The following is a 19,566-nucleotide window of genomic DNA, read 5'->3' on the forward strand; positions in this document are numbered from 1 at the left end:
GCAGGAGAATTGCTTGAACCCTGGAGGCAGAAGTTGCAGTGAGCCAAGATGGCGCCACTGCACTCCAGCCTGGGCGACAAAAGCAAGACTCTGTCTCAAAAAAAAAAAAAAGAAGGAAAATATCTTTTGCCATATAAACATACCCAAAACTGAAAGAGAAAGACTGATGTATTTGGCTACAATTAGGGAAACTTTGTTTATTCACACATTTTCATTTTTAGAGACAGAGTCTTACTCTGTCGCCCAGGCTGGAGTGCAGTGGTGTGACAGCAGGTCACTGTAGCCTCAAACTCCTGGGCTAAAGCAATTCTCCTGCCTCAGCCTCCTGAGTAGCAGTGACTACAGGAGTGCCCCACCATACCACGCTAATGTTTTATTTTTATTGATTGGTTTGTTGACTGATTGTAGAGACAGGGTCTCTCTTTGTTGCCCAGGCTGGTCTCAAATTCCTGGGCTTAAGTAATCCTCCTGCCTTGGCTTCCCAAAGTGCTGGGATTACAGGCATGAGCCACTGCACCTGGTCCCCAAATTTTTTATATGAAAAGTTACCATAAACAAAGTGAATAGACAAGCCACCAGTTGGGAAAAGATTTGCAATTTAGATAACCAGAACCTAGTATGTGTAAAAAATTCATACAAATCAGCAAGCTATAAACAGGCCAACAGAAAAAATGAGCAAAGGATATAAATGGATAAAACAGAGAAAAGAAAAACTGAATAGACTATATAGATGAAAACATGGTTATTCACTAGTCATGAGAAAAATGATTTACTTTATTTCATAGTCAAAAGTATTGATGAAGATGTAGAGAAATGGGAACTCACAAACTGCTGGCAGAGGTGTGAACTGGCTCAAGGACTTTGAAAGACATTTGGCAACAGTTGGTTAAGGGGAAGATAGGCATGTATCCTCCCCCTGAGCGGTGTTGCTTTCGTGGTTCCATGCTAGAGAAACTCTCACTTGACGGGACATGTATACAAATACTCATTGTAGCATTGTTTATTTCAGAAGAAAAGGCAAAAATCAAAATGTCTATTAACAGTAAATGGGTAAATTATAGTATATTTATACAGTAGAATACTATGCTTATTACACAGGAGTGCAAGTTAATGAGCTAAAGCAGCATACTTCATCATGAATGAATGTCAAAAACATAATGTCAAGTGGGGAAAAAAGCAAATTGCAGAACATGTTAAACCAATTATTTAAAATTGGTATAATATGTCTTTTGCCAAAGGAGTCTCTTATTTCCTTTAACTTGTAAATGTACGAGTAGATAAGACTTCTCTTCAAAATGTGATTTTTTTCACTCCTCATGGGTATAAAGAACTTAAAAAAATCAAATTAATATTGCCTACAAGAGAGGAGCTGCTTGCAAGCATCATTATTTTATGCAAACACTATTATATCCTGCTATATCTCATCAAGAATATTTGTGTGTCTGAGGAACGTGTCGATATTATCTATGGTAAAAGTACAAAAACATAATGAACTAATTTCTGTGTGGTTACTTTTCAGTGAGGGAAGGAAGAGAATGACATCAGAAAGTCACAGGCAATTCGATTTTATCTGCAGTTTTCATTCCCTAAAAAATATCTGAACCTAATTTACTAAATCTAGGTGATGGTATGTTGAGAGTATATTATTTTCTGTACTCATTGGTCCTATTTTAAATATTTTTATTAAGTGTCCCAACCTTTCTCCTTTCAACTAAGATACTGAAAGCCTTTTTGCCCCAGAACTACTATTGAAAGGCTTTTTGCTCCAGAGATACTTTTGAAAGGCTTTTTTAGGCCAGGTGCACTGGCTCACACCTGTAATCCCAACATTCTGGGAGGCTGAAGCAGGTAGATCACTTGAGGTCAGAGGTTTGAGATGAGCCTGGCCAACATGGTGAAACTCCATCTCTAGTAAAAATACAAAAGGTAGCCAGGTGTGGTAGTGGGTACGTATAATCCCAGCTAACTGTGGAGGCCGAGGCAGGAGAATAAAGTTGGAGGTTGCAGTGGGCTGAGACTGCACCACTGCACTCCAGCCTGGGCAACAGAGAGAGACTCTATCTTTAAAAAATAACAAAATAAAATAGAAAGAGATGGAAAGGCTTTTTGCCCCAGAGCTCATGCTTACACATGTCATTATTGTAGCTTCCAGCCCTGTGGGCTTTCACCCCAGGTGTTATCACTTGCTTTGATTATAAGACTGTAGACCACAGCCCAGGGGCGAAGCCTGGCCCATCTGACAGAAAGACAGAAGACCATCATACATTTGCCAGTCTCTTCTTTTTTTACACATCCTCGTAGTCAAGAAATATGTGTATGTGTCCACTCCAGCCCCCTCTCTTCCCCCCACACTCACAGCTTGACAGTTAGCAGCTCACACTTGTGCCAGTTGTTGGCACTTACTCTTTGGCGAGTCTACAGCTGACCTTACTGCCTCTGGCTCCTCCTCCCTGTGCTCTTGCTCTTCCATCCACCAACTTTATTATACTCTATAACCCAGGTTACCGAGGAGATCTCAAATCAGGGTGGAGAAGGCACATCTGCGTACCACACTGTCCCTCCACAACCCCTCCTCTGCAGGTCAGTAGTCACCTATTCACGATGCTCCTCAGACGTGGCCATCCAGGCACTGTGGACCTCTCGTTGTTGTGAAATACATTAGACTGCTATCTAGTGATACATATTTTGATGTTTTACTACAGTGGCAATAAAAAAATAATTATTTGGAGGAGGATAGATAGTAGGAATAGCTTTATCAAGAAGAAAAATAAAGATCACAGATTTTGCTATATACATTTCCAAATTTTTCACTACATTTGTTTTTCTTCACAAAGATTGGATTGTGCTGCATATGGCACTTTGAAACCTGCCTTTTGCCTTCATAATTTATTCTGGGCATTTTTTCTTCAGATCAACGGTTTTTTTCTTTTTGTTTTGTTTTGTTTTGTTTTGAGACAGGGTCTTGCTCTGTCACCCAGGCTGAGTGCAGTGGCCTCACCTCTGCTCACTGCAGCCTCAATCTCCTGGGCTCAAGCACTCCTCCTGCCTCAGCCTCCCAAGTAGCTGGGACCACAGGTGTACACCATCACACACAGCTAATTTTTTTTTTTTTTGGTAGAGACTGGGTTTTGTCACGTTGCTCAGGCTGGTGTCAAACCCCTGGACTCAAGCAATCCGCCTGCCTCAGCCTCCCAAAGTGCTGGGATTTCAGGAGGTCAATGACCTCAAGCTATTCCCAGCCGCACTTCCGAGCTCCTGGCAGGAGCATATATTCATGTGTAAGCATGAAAAGGAGAGTCCCCAACTCTGCCGAGGGTGGGAGTGGGGAGCCATGGTAGACTCCGTCAGGAACACACCCAGAAACTACCAGAAGGCTAAACCTGGTGCCTTTGGCCTTCAAGATACCTTTCAGAGACAATTATTATTATTTTCTTAAGTGTGAGTTGAGATACGGTGGGAGGAGCAGCTTCCGGGACCCTGCCCCACGGCAGGCTACCCTCCGCCCTGTGCATCCCAAGTACTTTTTCTGCATGCCCAGTGTTGCAGAAGCCTTGCCTTACCATGGACACCGTGGAAATGAACAGGCTTGCTGAGCGACTGGCATTTGCACAGCGTTCACAAATAACACTAAACACCGTGATTTCCTCAAGACTTTCTGGAGTCCTCTTAGACTGGGTGGGCACCTTAGACAACACCTCTCTGTTGCGGGATGCACAATCTCCCCAGGCTCAGGCTGCCCCAGGGGCAGGGCCACGTGGCTCCTATCCTCACCCTCACTGCCCAGGCCTCTAGCCTGCCCCCTTCCTCTTCCTACACTCCCCGCAGCCAGCTCTCATCAAGCAACTGCTTCTCCAAGCGCTTGTGACTAAACCCCAAAGAGGCCTGGAACGAGGGTGTTGGAAACAAGCATGGGAGCGCTTTGTGGGAGGCGAGGCCTGGGAAGCCGGCACACTTCTATGTGAGCAGAGGCTGTTAGCTGATCGGCCACTTGACTCTTGACCCGAGCCCCGGGGAAAGTGCACCCTCTTCTCTTTCATTTTGTTTATGGCTTCATGCAAGCTTCCAATTTCTGTGAACATTCAGACGAGGAGGGCTCTCATTTCTCCAGATCCTGAAAGCCGAGAATTCTGTCCCCCCTGTGGGACCAGCAGCCTCTCGTGCGGGCCTATGACTCTGCCCGCATGGCAGGTGGGCTTCCAAGGCTTCCCACGTGGGCTTTTCTGCTTTACATAAGCTGAGGTATTTGTGCATGAAACCTCTGAGACGTGACTCCACGAAATGCATGCTGCACCACACCCCTTTTATCACTGTTAATTGAGAGCAGAGTCTTGCTAAACCCATGTGATGGATATTTCTCCATTTTGATATTGCACAGAATAAAGAAAACAGCAGACAGATGAAGTAGGCCTGGTGGTGCTTGGAGCAGAACAAATCCTAAAGCCAGGTTAGACTAGCCGTGCACTGTTTGCCTCATGTCTGGCTTTCTGAAGGACGAGCCTTTTGATTTGATTCTAACCTTCCTGAAAGAAAGGGGAGGCAGAGAAAGGGAGGAGCCGAGGTGCAGGCAGGTGCCTCCCAGGATGAACAATGGCAACAAGAAACAAAGTTCCTAGAGCCCAGATGGTATGAGTGTGAATGAACGTGGCCTGACTTCTCTGCTGCCATCACACGAACCGGAAGGAGACAGCCTAGACAGAGCAAGCTTGCTCCTTCCAGGAGCTCGAGGGCCCTGTGGCGGTTTTTGCTTCAAACACAGCAGAACGCAGAGCAAACCCCATGACGCTGTCCTTCAACTAAACAGCCCAGAGCAGCAAACTAGAGGTTTCCATTTTTAGATTGCGAGGGGAACAACTGAGCTTTCATGAGTTGGAATTTGCTAACGTAAATTGAGCCTTTGTAAAAGGACTGAAATTGACCCTGGAGACGGAAAGCACAGGAAATATTTGCTGTGGTCGGTGGGAGAGAACGCTCCGCAGACAAAACCGCCTGCTTCTCCAGTCAGGTCTGCCTCCTCTCTAGGCAAATATTGGAGGGATGACTTTTTTATTTGCAGAGAGGATTTGGCTAATTTTGTTTTGTTTGTTTACCTTACATTCATGGAGCACTCTGCACAGTCTGTTGGATAATCTCTAATTACTCCTTTCCTCTTCACACCTGTGAGGCTGATGCTCAGCATATTTCGGAGTAAGCTGGCACCAGGGATAACGGAATCTGCCCAAGCATGAGTCACCTGGAAGATTAAACTAGAACTGACACACAAATGATCTGTGCAAAGAGGTTAGCAAAAGGAAGGATTCACTGCAATCTGTCATTCTGTGGTCATTGCCCGGCTTTGGGTTCCCACCCCTTCCCAGCCCCCCATTCCTCATCCCTCTTCTGTATTTGCAGGCAGCACCACGGAAGTGTGTTTGACAGAGAGAACTGCTGTTTTGAATCAACCCTCTGAGATGTCTAAATCAGCCTGTCAGACTTTGCTCACTCTATCACGTTTCCCAAGAAGAGGATCAGAGATAAAGAGAAATATGGAAATTTGGAGTAAAAGGTGAGGATAAAGAACAAGAAAAAAAAAAGTGCCTTCAGAGACTACAACAAAGGAATGCAATAAAATATAGGACAATCTGGTTACTAACTTGAAGTCAGAAATGTGAAGAAAATAATGTATCAAAACGTTACAGAAAAATCCAACCACTATAGCCAAGTGAATGACACATTAGAGACATAATGAACAATTGCATAGGGAAAAAACTTTGTGAGTTATCAAAGAATCAAAACTTCTTAAAGTGTTGTAAAAGTATGTCTCTATTGTTTAAAAATAAGCTTTCAACGTGTTTCCAAATCTCATCAGTAAAGGACATATCTAAATTTCTAACCCAGGTGAGAGTTTTAAAATGTGGAATATGGAATCAGTCCCTTTAGAAGGAAAAACAATGCCTTTCATGTTGGATTTGTACCATTTCCATATGTTTTAGTTATCATGAAGTACCGAATCCCTCGAAATGTGCAGAGATTCAAGGCTAGAGCCAACACAGCATTCAGAGTTTTAAATAAACATATAATGTTTGGGAAAGCAATATTCTGGAGGTTGATTTTCAATCTCTAGGTATACCTGTCAGTCTTAAAGATGGAAACTTGTGCTTGTCAGAGTTTGAGGCCTCTGTGAACTTGCAGGGGTTGGGTCCTGGCTCGGCCCACTCACTGATCCCCAAACACTGGTGAGGAAGAAACTCAAACAGCTGTAACCACTCACATAAATACACCATGGCATTCATACAAATGATTGTCGACTTTGAACCCGAGAGCTGGGGTCCCATAGGAAGACAACTCCAAATCAGGCCTTAAATATCTGGTTTCAGAAGACACATTGCTGCCTTGCCTTTGTAGGTTTGTTTATTTGGCAATTGCATGTTAAAGAGGCGGGAGTAGAAATCACTTATTTGGACGCTTACTGAGCTGGTCAAATTCTCCTAACTCCAGAACCCAAAGTAGAGACTCTATGGAAAGATACAGGGTATAAGCTTATAGAGAAGGAAACCATCCTGTATAAGACTTTCTGTCTGGGGGTGCTAGACACGTGAGTTCACCACCCTCCCGAGCTAGCTTCCTTTCACCTCGCCCCCGAAAATTGCTCAGTTTGCCGCTTAGAAAAGATTGGACATAACACGAAACCTTAGATTTTTAGCCAATAGCCATGTTTATAGATGCTGAGGACCTGAGATCCTGCCCAGTTAGAAGCGAGGCCTGGAAAGAGGATGTTGGAAACAAGCATGGGTGCACTTTGTGGGAGGCGAGGGCTGGGAAGCCGGCACACTTCTATGTGAGCAGAGGCTGTTGGCTGATCGGCCGCTCGACTCTTGACCCAAGCCCCGGGGATGGTCCCGGGGCTCGGGTCAAGAGTCGAGCGGCCGATCAGGGATGAGGTGATCCAGTTCGATTCTCTTCTGGAAACTGCAGGCATAAATAGTATAATCTAAACACTAACATGCCATGAATCATAGTTTATATTTTTAAATGTTAATTGCAAAAATATAAAATTGAAGTAAATTAGTTGTCCCATTGGTGAGCAAGGCTGTCTTAGAGCAGGCACGCAAGATTTCTAAGTGGACCGTTTCAGGCCATGACAACCATACCCTTGAACATGGCCAGAAAGCCCAGGTTATGCTTTGTATAAATGGGATCCATGTCTTATTGTTCTTTATTCTGGCACCTAGCACAGTGGCCGGCCCTAAGCTAGTATCAATAGTTATTCATACAACTAAATTGGGGCGCTTCTTAGCTGGGCTAACTTGTTCACTGTTCATTCTGTACTTTGCTACCATGTTAATCAGCCTGATACACTATGTACAAGAAGAATGTGAACCCGATCAAGCCGCCAAGGCCCCTGTTTCAGGCCTTAGACCCTACTGTTCTTTCTTATGTATCCCTTCATGAATTCTGCAAGGGCCTTCTGAGAATCTTCTTCTGCGTACCTATAGTAGCACCTATTGTATTACCCTTTATACTGTAATTGTGTCTTTTTTTTTTTTTTTTTGGAGACAGAGTTGCTGTTTTTGCCCAGGCTGGAGCACAATGGCATGATCTCAGCTCACTGCAACCTCCACCTCCTGGGTTCAAGTGATTCTCCTGCCTCAGCCTCCCCAGTAGCTGAGACTACAGGCGTGCGTCATCACGCCCGGCTAATTTTGTATCTTTAATAGAAATGGGATTTCACCATGTTGGCCAGGCTGGACTTGAACTCATGATAGCAAATGATCCACCCGCCTCGGCCTCCCAAAGTGCTGGGATTACAGGCATGAGCCACAGCAACTGGCCCATATTGTACCTTAAATATCCCGCCAAGATATATTTTTAAAAGACTTTATTTTGCCTTCTGGGCATTCTAGTCTACGCTTCTTGCACTTGTGGCTGTGTCTGTTTGCACCAGGAGGGCACCACTTTCTTTGCCCAAATTCAGGCTCAGGGCCTGCTGGGGGCACCTGCATTTTCTGCTTATGCCCTGTCTACTTTAGATCCACAAAATACTGCTTCACCACATGCAGTAGCACCTAAGGAAGGTAGTGCCTGCCCCCAAGGGACCTGCCTTAGACTATTAAGCTGATGATTGCTACAGTGTGGGCGGGGGGGGAACACATGAGGTGAGGGTGGACCTGGGGAGGGTCTGGAGGGGGGGGGCAGCAGGAACCATTTCACCCAACTCGACAGCTCCTCTCACCCACAGGCTGACCCAGATTCCTGTCTCAATTCCTAGCCTTTTCAAGGACAGTTTGGGAGTAAAAGTAGTATTTTTATATTTTTATATGTATACACATAGTAAAAATATAAAGAAATGCCAGGAATGACCAACACCAAAGTCAAGATGGGTGCTTTCCTCCCATCATCTGTGACAACATGGATGAACCTTGAGGACATTGTGTTGAGCAAATCAAACCAGGTACAGCTAGACAGGTACCACACGATCTCACGTCCATGGGAGAGCTGAAAGGATTAAACTCAGAGCAGCCAAGATAGAATGGTAGCTCCCGGGGCCTGGGGGTTTGGGAGATGTTGGTCAAAGGATACAAAGTTTCAGTTAGACAGGAGGCGCAAGTTCAAGAGCTGGGTTGTACCACGTGGTGACTATAGTTAATAAAAACGTATTGTAGGCGGGGCGCAGTGGCTCAAGCCTATAATCCCAACACTTTGGGAGGCCGAGGTGGGTGGATCATTTGAGGTCATGATTTCAAGGCCAGCCTGGCCAACATGATGAAACCCCATCTCTACTAAAAATACAAAAAAAAAAAAAAATAGCTGGGCGATAATGGTACACACGTGTAATCCCAGCTGTTTGGGAGGCTGAGGCAGGAGAATCACTTAAACCCGGGAGGCAGAGGTTGCAGTGAGCTGAGATTGCACCCTTGCACTTCCAGTCTGGGAGACAGGGTGAGACCCTATCTCAAAAGAAAAAATAATAATATGCAAAAACATATTAATTTAATATTTAAATAAATAAATAAAAATATTTTTTAAAAAAGATGGGTGCTTTCCTAGAGAGAGATAGAGGAGAGGAAGACGCATGATCTAATGGGTTGGCAATGATTTGATTTTTAAATTATTGGTAGGTACACACGCTTGTTCTGTATTACTCTTGGTAATTATAAATATGTAATGTATCTCATATTTGTGTCTTAACCGCCCCCCCAACCCAGGCTGTATTTTTTAAAAGACCTTATTTTGCCTTCTGGACATTCTAGGCTACATTTCTTGTACTTGCGGCTGTGACTAGTTGCACCAGGAGGGCGTGGCATTCTTCGCCCCAGTCCAGGCCAGCTCAGCAACTGCTGGGGTGCCTGCATTTTCTGCTTATGCCCTGTCTACTTTAGATCCACAAAATGCTCCTTCACCACGTACAGAGATACAACAGCTCCAGTGCCTTCTACTTCCTTCCCACTTTGTCTAGAAATATTTTCTTTCGGCTCAGCACCTGATTTCTTAAAGGGCCCATGCACTTTAACCATTCATGTTCCCAAACCACATGAAACACTTTTTAGAAAACTGGTGCCTGGATCAGGCTTCCTACTGAACAGCCTTCTCCTGTTCAGACAGATATCTGCTCTGTGCTGTGTCTTGTTTTTGTTTCCAGTCTGGTTTTGGTGATGGGAGGATGATGGTTAATCTACCTTTTTGTGGCAGTCCTCCAATTCTTGATTACTATCCAGACTATTTTCATCTTTCTACTTTTCTTCAAGTACAGAAAAACTCCTACTTGGCATCCACATGATCTAAGAGAAAAGGGCAGGGAGGTTAGGCCTTGATGCTCTGTCCTCAGCAATTCCTTTTCAGCTTTAGCATGGAATCAGGCTGATTACTTTAAGGGCCAGGTTTATATTTTTCCTCTTAACCCATCAGGAGGGACAGCTACAAGTCGCACAGACACCAAGATCCCATTTGGATTGCTTTTCTTTGCCCAGAAAGTTTTTGCCTCCTTGGACATTTTCTCCTGCCTTTCTGGACATCCGTGCAGTCCTGCAATATGCCTTAGAGCTGAGTTTTGTCTCTATGTGTGGTATTTCTTTCCTGGAAAGGCTCACACCGCCTCGGAGCTTTGCGATTTCAGCTCATAGGACCTGACTTATAAATTCATTCATTCCCAGACTCCGCCATATAGTGGTTTCTTTTGCTGTCTCTCCACTGCTGGCTGCACCCCTTGAGGTAGGGAGCTGGCTTTACCACACCTGGTCCTGCATCAAGTGCAACCTGATGCTTAGTACATATTGACTAGGTAAGCACAACCACTTCCAGAGCTCAGTCCAGCCTTCCCCCTCCACCCCCCGATAACTCTACTTTCATGCCAGGGCAGCATTCTCAGAAATCATTTTAGCCACGAAGACTTTTGTTCAAATGAAGCATAATAAGTATAAACTAAAGTGCAAATATATAGACAACTTTCAATTTTTCTAAGTAATCACCCAAACCCTGGCCTCATCTATTAACCAAAAATTCCAGTGTGTTTCCTTGGTTCATTTCCTCAACGTTCAGAGATGGCCTCTTGGAGGGTTACTCTTATGTGTCTATGATTTGGCACTGGCCGAAACCTAGGCTTATCCAGAAAGCTGCAGAAAGCTAGCTGTGGCAAACATGTCTTGTTTAAGCCCTGGAACAATTTGTTCTACTACATGAATACCAGCATCTTCGTGACTTCTTTGCGAGGGAGGGGTGGAGAGCAGCTCTGATTTGAGTTACTGGCAGAGTTGTTAGAGGTTGGGATACAGGGATGGGTCCTTCAGCCTCTGCGCTCCCAGTCATTCTCATCCAGCTGTCAGATCCCCACAATTTCCAACTTGTCTTCCCAGATGCTCCGCATTTTATTAAAGTAGCCAATCACAGCATGCTTCATCGTCCTCAGGTGCTGGATCATGAACACATTAAAAGCCATCACTCCGAATACCCACACTACAGCCTTTGTGTAATAAACACAGTGCGGAACGCGGGGAGAAGGATTTTCCTGGCTGTGCCGGGCCCTGCCAGCATACTCAGTGGTCTCGCTGTCCCTGCCCACACTTTCCCAGGCCTGGTCCCACTTCTTAAAGTAAAGCACAGCCCGTTGCTCCATTGGAAGGGGCAGCAGCTGGGTCTTCCCCTTGGTGAAGCCCACCTTAATCTGCAAACATCAATAGGCATCCAGGACCCCAGTGCTGGGAAGGCCTTTTATTGCTCAAGATCATGCAATCGAAACAGAGACATTGAGAAGATCCCACTTCGAGTGTGTCAGAGGACTCCCCTGATTCCTGGATACCCATGGTTGTCAGGACCCATCAATGGATATCTTTTAAAAAAATTAATTCACTTGTGATTCCAGTCCATAATGTATTCCACTTGTCTGTGTTCTAGGTCAGTGGTTCTCAGCCTTGACTGCCTATTAGAATTACCTGGCATTCTTTTTAAAACTGTCAGTGTCCTCGCCCCATTTCAGCACCAGCTGAGAACTTGTGGAAATGCAAACTCTCAGGCCCTACCTTAGAACTCTTGAATTAGATGCTCTGATAGGGTCCGATAATCTGTGTTTCAACAAGCCCTCCACATGATTCTAATACCCATCCAAGTTTCCGAACCTACGTCCACCTCAGAACAATCGATTCAGAGTATCTGGGGCTGGGTGAGGAGGCGGCCTTAGCTAAAAGCTCCCCAGCTGATCCTCAAGTCCACTGAAGGCTGGGCTGGGGATAGACCTGCCTGGAAATAAAGGGCTACTGGAAGTCGGAGTAAGGGGAATCGTCAGGCGTGAGAGATGGGAAAAGGAGAAATGGGAGGAAGCAGAGGAAATTAGGAAGCTGTTTTGAAAACTACCTGGGACTTTGTTTCAATCACGTATAGTAAAGCATGACAGACATGGAGAAAACATCCTCGAAAGGAGAGTTTATTACAGTTCCCTAGAGCAGGTGGCAGGGCAGGCCATGGGGTCACAGGAGGAAGCACTGGAGTCAGAGGCAGAAGGGGTGAGGAAGAGCAAGGGCCAGAACCTTTATTGTGGTTTTCATGGGAAGGAATGCGTGAGGCAGGATAGGCATGCCAAGCACGCTTAGGATTGCAGGTCTGAACAATTTAAGCAGAGCCTGGGCCATAGGGATAGGCTCTAGTTGTCTGGTACCTACCTGGCCATGGGGTGATCTGGGGGAAGAGGGGAGTATGGGCTCTGGATTGATCGAGCTGCACATCACAGTTATGCGGTGGCCAGTTGTTTGTTATTGCTAGGAATTAGTTAACCCTGAGAAGGATAGTTCTTCCCAGACTCCACAAGGCCCCTATATATATGTGTCTATGGTTTACAGCCTGCTCCAAACATAAATTTAAAAAGAAAAACATGATTAGTACTAAGTTAAGTCACTCAGACCCAGGTTTGACTCTCAGGCCTGCTACTTGCCAGCCATGCAACCTTGACTTCTTCCTCTCTAAAATGGGGATAATAACACCTACATAATTTCTACACAGGGTTTGTAGCAATTATATGAGATGGACTACAGTCTGGCTCAACCGGCAAGTGTTTAGGAAATGAGAATGATGATAAAAATGCACAACAGAACACTGGACTTGGAACCTGAAGTAAGGAGCCATGAGTCAAATACAGCTTACACTTTGGAGCTTAAGAAAATCATAGCTGGCGTGGTGGCTCACACCTGTAATGCCAGAACTGTGGGAGGCCGAGGCAGGCAGATCACTTGAGGTCAGGAGCTCCAGTGCAGCCTGGCCAACCTGATGAAACCCCATCTCTACTGAAAATACAAAAATTAGCCAGGCATGGTAGTGTGGGCCTGTAATCCCAGGTACGTGGGAGGCTGAGACAGGAGAATCACTTGAACCTGGGAGGCAGAGGTTGCAGTGAGCCAAGATTGTGCCATTGCACTCCAGCCTGGGTGACAGAGTGGGACTCTTTCTCAACTAAAGAAAAAAAGAAAATCATGGCTGAGTGCAGTGGCTCACACCTGTAATCCCAGCACTTTGGGAGGCCGAGGTAGGCAGGCGGATCACCCAAGGTCAAGAGTTCAAGACGAGCCTGGCCAACATGGTGAAACTCTGTCTCTACTAAATACACAAAAATTAGCCAGGCGTAGTGGTACACGCCTGTAATCACAGCTACTCGGGAGGCTGAGGCAGGGAGAATTGCTTGAACACAAGAGGCAGAGGTTTCTGTGAGCCAAGATCAAGCCACTGCACTCCAACCTGGGTGACAAAATGAGACTCTGTCTCAAAAAAGAGAGAAAAGAAAATCATAGAGCCACTGGCAAACAAGTGGCAGACAAGAAGTGGTGGATGAGTGGACATGGAGGGCAGGCTACTCTGAGAGGGAAGTGTGGACATAGCAGTGAAGGTCATACCTGAGGCCACGTTAGGGACTGAGGAGAAAGAGATCTTAGGGTGGGGGAGGTCAACAGTGCCGGAGAGGTGATAGTTGAAACAAAGGGCTTATAATAAGAGACCCAAAACAATGGCGCTTCAGGAAGGCCAGGACAAAAGTCCCTAGAGAAGTCAAGGAAAGCTAAGTCCTCATCTGAGCAGGGCATAACGCTTTGTTCTCTGAGCACCTTTGGAAAAAGCCAAAGATGATCCTCTCCTCCTTCTTCTCAACCCACCTGGCTGATCTGCTCAAGGTGGAGACCATCTTTTTTGTCTCTGTATTTATAGGACTAACATGATGCAAAATCCAGTAAAGAATTTTTTAATGTAATGAGACTGAAACTTGGGGATAACTTAGGCATCATTCTGTTTAGAGAAGTGCTTTAACTTTTGGAGTGATATTAGAGAAAGCTTTTATCCTCTTTCATTTTTAAGGTGTGTGCATGTGTGTGTGTGTGCAATAGAAGCCACGGGACGAAATACACGAGGCAGAAGGCACTGAGCCCGCCTTTCCTGAAACACAGTCTAGCAGAGCCTGCAGCCCGAGTTCTGGAACTAGTGTGCCATCTAATTGACCATGTGGCCCAGTGCACGTTCCCTATTCCATCTTTATGTTAATAAATTCTTTATTAACAATTTGGGAAAAGATACGCTAAACTTACACTGCTGGGGCTTGGTGATTAAGCATTGACATTTTCTGGGGCTATAGCTATCTTTTACAAATCTTATTGTTGAACAGATGTTATTAATTTCATTTTGGAGGAGTGTATTTATTCCCTATGGCTACTATAACAAATTACCACAAATTTAGTAACTTAAAACAACACAAATTTACCATCATATACTTCTGGGGGTCGGAAGTCTGACATGAGTTTCAGCTGGCTAAGATCCAGATCTTGGCAGTTCCTTTTGGAGGTTCTAGGGGAAAATCTGTTTCCCCTCGTTTTCCAGCTTCTAGAGGCCACCTACACTCCTTGGCTCATGGCCCCTTCCTGCATCTTCAAAGCCAGCAACGTCTGGCTGAGCCCTCCTGCTGCCAGCTCTCTGGCTCTGTACTTCCCTCGTCATATCTCTCTCTAACCCTCCTGCCTCCTTCTTGTCCCTGATAAAGACTCTTGTGATATTTTGGGGCCAAGCAGGATTATCTCCAGTGTTGTTAATGTAATCATATCTGCAAAATCCCTTATGCCATGTAAGGAGCGTACTCACAGGCTTTGGGAATCAGAATGTGGACATTTGTGGGGTTGGGAGTAAAGAGGGCATGATTCTTCCTACCCACCAGGAGGAAGAGATGAACACACACACAGGCACAGGCTTGTTGTGGGGAGCCTGGACTTTTCTCAAGATGTGCAGAGAGATGCAAAGACAGCATCCACAGGATTCCTGCCTGATGGAATGTGGGTGCAGTTGTTTTGTTACTGGCAGCCGGCTCTGGTTCCTCACTAGGTAGGTGGTTAGGGGAAGGAAAAGACAAGGGCAGTCACTGAGATGACAGTGTGGTCATTTGGATTCATGTGCTTCTGTGAACAGAGGAGGTGAAGTTTCTCTGTGTTTGTACAACCTTCCATCTCTCTTATTAATCCATGAAAATCAAGAAAAGTCATTAGCTCAAGAATGCTCCTCATCCAGTGCTCAACCTGTATATCCGGTCAAAAGATCACAGATTAGAAGCACTGGAATCTCCTCCAAAATAGTGACCCCAGCCCCACAGCCTAAGCCATCAACTCCCCGGAGCTGGAAATGCCTGCCTTGAGTGTGCTTAGGCTGGAATGGAAAGCCTATAGAATTTAAGAATAGTGGATGGAGGCTTTTGTAGAGAAAGATACAGCAGAAATAACTGTTTTAGTTAGAGACATCTAGGCAGAATGAGAAGAAATAAAACTCCATTTTCAGGTCATTAGTTTTTTATTTTGTTGCAATATGCTGTGTCTTCTGGGAAGAGGGTGTTCGCAGGCCCCCTGTAGGGTGTGCAGGTGTTCTTCCTGAGAGAGTGCTGGAGGTACCAGTGCTACCTCGTTCAGCCCTTCTTATTCCCAAAGCACCCTGCTTAAGAGACCACAGGCCACAGCTACGCACACTGTGTGGTGCTGAATGAGCCACTGACGGAGGGAGCAAGAAACTACTCGGTGATGTCTGCGAAGCTCAGCCACTTCCCCTCCAGCCCAGTGTCCTCCCCCCCAGACTCTGCTCCCAAACCACCGCTGTTCAACGTGCTTTCCTTTGGGTTAAACATTACCTAAACGTTAAGCACAGTTAATGTTAATGTTAATGTTCTCTGAGGTGGAAACCTTAGAACTGATTATTACTATCTGTGGAAGGAGGTGGGCACTGAGTCACTGGGGATGGGGAAGAAGTGCTGAAATCTGGAAAAATGGCATCAGGAAACTCATTTTCTGAAGGTGTTGTATCTGCAAGGCACTGCTTTGCATGCTTGTTGAGTCTCTTCAACAACCTTGTATTCCCAGGTGTTGTTATCTCTTTGTGCGGAGAAGACTAAGGCTGATGGGGGCCTCCCTAGCACTCACTCCTGGCCAGCCTATGTGGGGAGTGATTCTGGGATCTGAGTCTGCTCAGAGAGCATCTGTAATTCCTAAGTCCAAAAGATTCCTCAGGTCTTGCTCTGGGGCTGGGCACTGAAGGCAGCTGAGCAGAGGCTCCTGGGCTCATGGCTCAATAGCTCTCACAGAACAGGCCTGCTTGTTTTGGAACTCTGAAAAGTCTCTTTTGTAGAAAATGCAATATGAACCTGATTCACATACACACTGTGTGTGGTATAAGTAAGCCCCTTCTGCTATTTGAATGTTATTCAAATAAAGGATTACAAATGATCTCAGTAGCTTACATTACCATTTCCAAATGCAAAAACAAAAAAGATCCAGTGTTTAGAACAGGGGATTTACTATTGGACCATGAGAAACAAAGGCATCATTTTCATTTTGAAATAATAGAAACTCAGGTATGGAAAGTACTAAAGAGAACATTCTAGACTAATCCCTTCTCTTTGCCCAACCTCCTACCCACACAAAAATGCAAATCCCTTCCAAAACATCTCCGACAAGCAACCTCAAACTCCTTCAAGTGGTGGAATAGCCCTCTGCTGTGCAGCTAGCTCCATTTGGTTTGATGGTAGATAAGCCCACAATTCACATTGTAACAATGTAGAAGGAAGCAACCTTTGTGGGTTTGATCCTCTCTTTCCTCTCTCTACCCACTCTGCAGGAAAAGAGACCTGTATTGTTTTCCTGTTGCTGCTGGAACAAATTGATACAAACTTACCAAATTAAAGCTACACAAGTGTACTTTCTTACAGTTCCAGCTGTCAAAAGTCTGAAATGGGTCTAACTAGGCTAAAATCAAAGCATCCACAGAGGTATGTTTCCTCCAGAGGCTCTCCGGAAGAATATTTTCTTGCCTTTTCCAGCTTCTAGAGACCACCTGCTTTTCTTGACTCGTGGCCCCTTCCTCTGTCTTAAGCCGGCAGCACAGCTCTTCAAACTCCTCTGCCTCTCAGCCCTCCCTATTTCATTGTAAAGGATTGCATTGAGCCTTCCCAGATAACCCAAGATAATCTCTCCATTTCAAAATTCTTAACCACATTGCTAAGTCCCTTTTGCCCTATAAAGTTACATATTCACAATTTCCAGATATGAGGGCATGGATGTCTTTGGGAACCATTAAACCTCCTTTGTTTATAAATTGTCTTGCCTTGGTTTTAAACGCAAGTTGAGGGAACACCAGGTGGAACCCTCCCAGGAGCTGAGGAAATAGAGGTCAGGCTTGCAGTGGTAGAGGAAGAAGTGGATGCGACACCCCAGTATCCTGCGAAGAGCCAAGAGATGCTGGATGTTCCACAATGCAGTTGGAAAGGAACCCTAGGCCGAGGGCTCTCAACCTAATCCCAAAGAGTCCTATTCCAAACTTGGCACAGAAGCAATACAGACTCTGTTTAAGGGATGCCAGATCTTAGACAATGAAGATATCAACATGGGCTAGAGAACAGGGAACTCTGCCAGAAAAAGTTCCAGGGCTTCTGCATGGCTCGGATGGTGATGAGGGAGCCCCATTGATGGCTGGAGTGAGACTCTCTGCATCCTAGCAACTGAGACTTGGGTACTGGGCAGAGTGTTAATATGATTTAGAAAAATTAAGTAACGCGACATTTCTTTACCTGAGTGTGGAAATCCCTAATCTACAATTGTGCGTCCTTAATGGTTCTGCAATGTTAGAATTGTAGCTAAGAATCAGCCTAAGTAGTTTCTTCCACTGACAGAAGCAGAGAGGCAGTTGAAGACCCACCTCCAACCCCACCTTCTCTAAATGTCTTCTCTACAAGTCGAGCTACAGCAACACATCCCTCTCCCTTAGCATTTACTGACTCTCCTAGTATTTGGCATTTGGCTCGCATGTCCTTGTTCTATAATTCTATTGGATGTGGATACACTCAACATCCCACCTTCCCAATCTAACTGTAGACATTGAGAAGGGCAGGTGTACACATTGTGCATCCCTGAGTTCCCTTTCAGTGGCTGTACCACCACTAGCATGGTAGATCCTAGAAAAATGTTTATTGACAACAACGATTCCAAGAAAGTTCAAGAGGATCGCAACCAGAAAGTACAATCCTGTGCAATAGAAAAAAGAAAGTTCATGGAGTGGGTTGGGATTTGTGGCTTTGGGCTTCGTCACTTTCGTCTAGTGTATAGTTTTTCCATTGGCTTAGATTCCTCTATGCATTAGGTCATTCTCGCATGGCTATAGAGAAATGCCCAAGACTGGGTAATTTATAAAGGAAAGAGATTTAATTGGCTTACAGTTCTACAGGTTATACATGAAGCATGGCGCCAGCATCTACTTGGCTTCTGGGGACGCCTCAGGGAACTTGTAATCATGGTGGAAGGTGAAGGGTAAGCGGGAAGGTCACATGGCGAGAGCAGGAGCAAGAGGGAGTGAAGGGGAAGGTCCTAGACTTTTAAACCAGATCTCACATGAACTAACTGAACAAGAACTCACTCATTAGCAAAGGGATGGCACCAAGCCATTCATGAGAAATCTGCCCCTATAATCCAATAGATCTGCTCCCACCAGACCCCACCTCTAACATTGGGAACTCATTTCAACATGAGATTTGGAGGTGACAGACATCCAAACCATATCACGCACTATGCTCCATTCTCCATTGAAATCTTGGCCTGGATTACACAGTATGATCCCTCCTTCAAGCCATGCCCTTTCCTTTCTCCTCCACTCCCTGCTTCCGGTCACACAGCATTCCCTCATCTCTGACAACCCCAGCACCTTCTCACAACCCCACACCTTTGCATACACCCTCCCTAGAAAACTCCTATTGGCCATTCATTCAAGCCCCTCCTCCTGGGGAAATCTGCAGCCCCTCCCCTGTATAGGCATCCCTCCTGACTCAGTTATCAGTCCTGCCCCAGTGCTTCTCAGACCTTAAGAGCATGCAAATCCCTTAGGAGATCTTCTTAAAATACAGATCCTGATCCAGGTAGTCTGTGACTGCAGGGATTCTGCATTTCTAACAAGTTCCATGATGCCATATTACTAGTTCAAGGCATGCACTGAGTAGCCAGAGTCTACAAAATAAACAATGACTTAGTGCATTTTACTATCATTTGTTTGTGTGTAAACTTCTACCAGAACAGATCCCCAAGGCAGAAACTCAACCAATATCCTGAGTCGCTCAACCAATATTTGTGAATGGCAGAGTGAATCCCTGGGTCTCCAATGTTTAGCTCAGTGCCTGAAACACAGCAGGTACTCATTAGATGTTTATTAAGTGGATGAATAGACAGACTCTGTAGAATTTTAGGAACAGATGACTTTAAAAATAATTGGTTAATTCCATTATCACTTTTCAAATAAAAATATCTGGGCGTACACTTGCATGTTAAACTATCAACCCAGCTTTCCATTTCAACAAGAATAAAAATAAGGCCAACTATTTGACTAAAGAAACAGGATATGTGGGGTTTTGCTATTCATTTGAATGAAAGGTGTAGGGGGGAGATCCCTTAAGAGCCGAGGCAGGAGCCAGAAGCCTCAGCCTATTTCCATATAAATAATGAAGAAAGTAACTAGAAACATAACCATAGTAGTTATTAGTTCTTCATATGTGATCTTAGTTATTCACAGGTGAGCCTAGTTCTTTTCCTAATGCCTCTCAGGTCGGAAGTGTGAACC

General features: G+C 45.1%; 1 long non-coding RNA gene across 1 annotated transcript; it reads left to right on the forward strand.

Annotated features, from left to right (window-relative positions):
* The first annotated feature begins 500 nt into the window (after positions 1-500).
* On the forward strand, positions 501-18,262 carry LOC116539833. Its single transcript, XR_004264211.1, has 3 exons — positions 501-520; positions 1,795-1,799; positions 18,137-18,262. It is a non-coding gene; the product is annotated as an uncharacterized LOC116539833 (long non-coding RNA).
* Positions 18,263-19,566: the final 1,304 nt, after the last annotated feature.

The sequence above is a fragment of the Sapajus apella genome, unplaced genomic scaffold, assembly GCF_009761245.1.
Source record: "Sapajus apella isolate SASKATOON/1434 unplaced genomic scaffold, GSC_monkey_1.0 scaffold134, whole genome shotgun sequence".
In the NCBI taxonomy this organism is placed as follows: domain Eukaryota; kingdom Metazoa; phylum Chordata; class Mammalia; order Primates; family Cebidae; genus Sapajus; species Sapajus apella.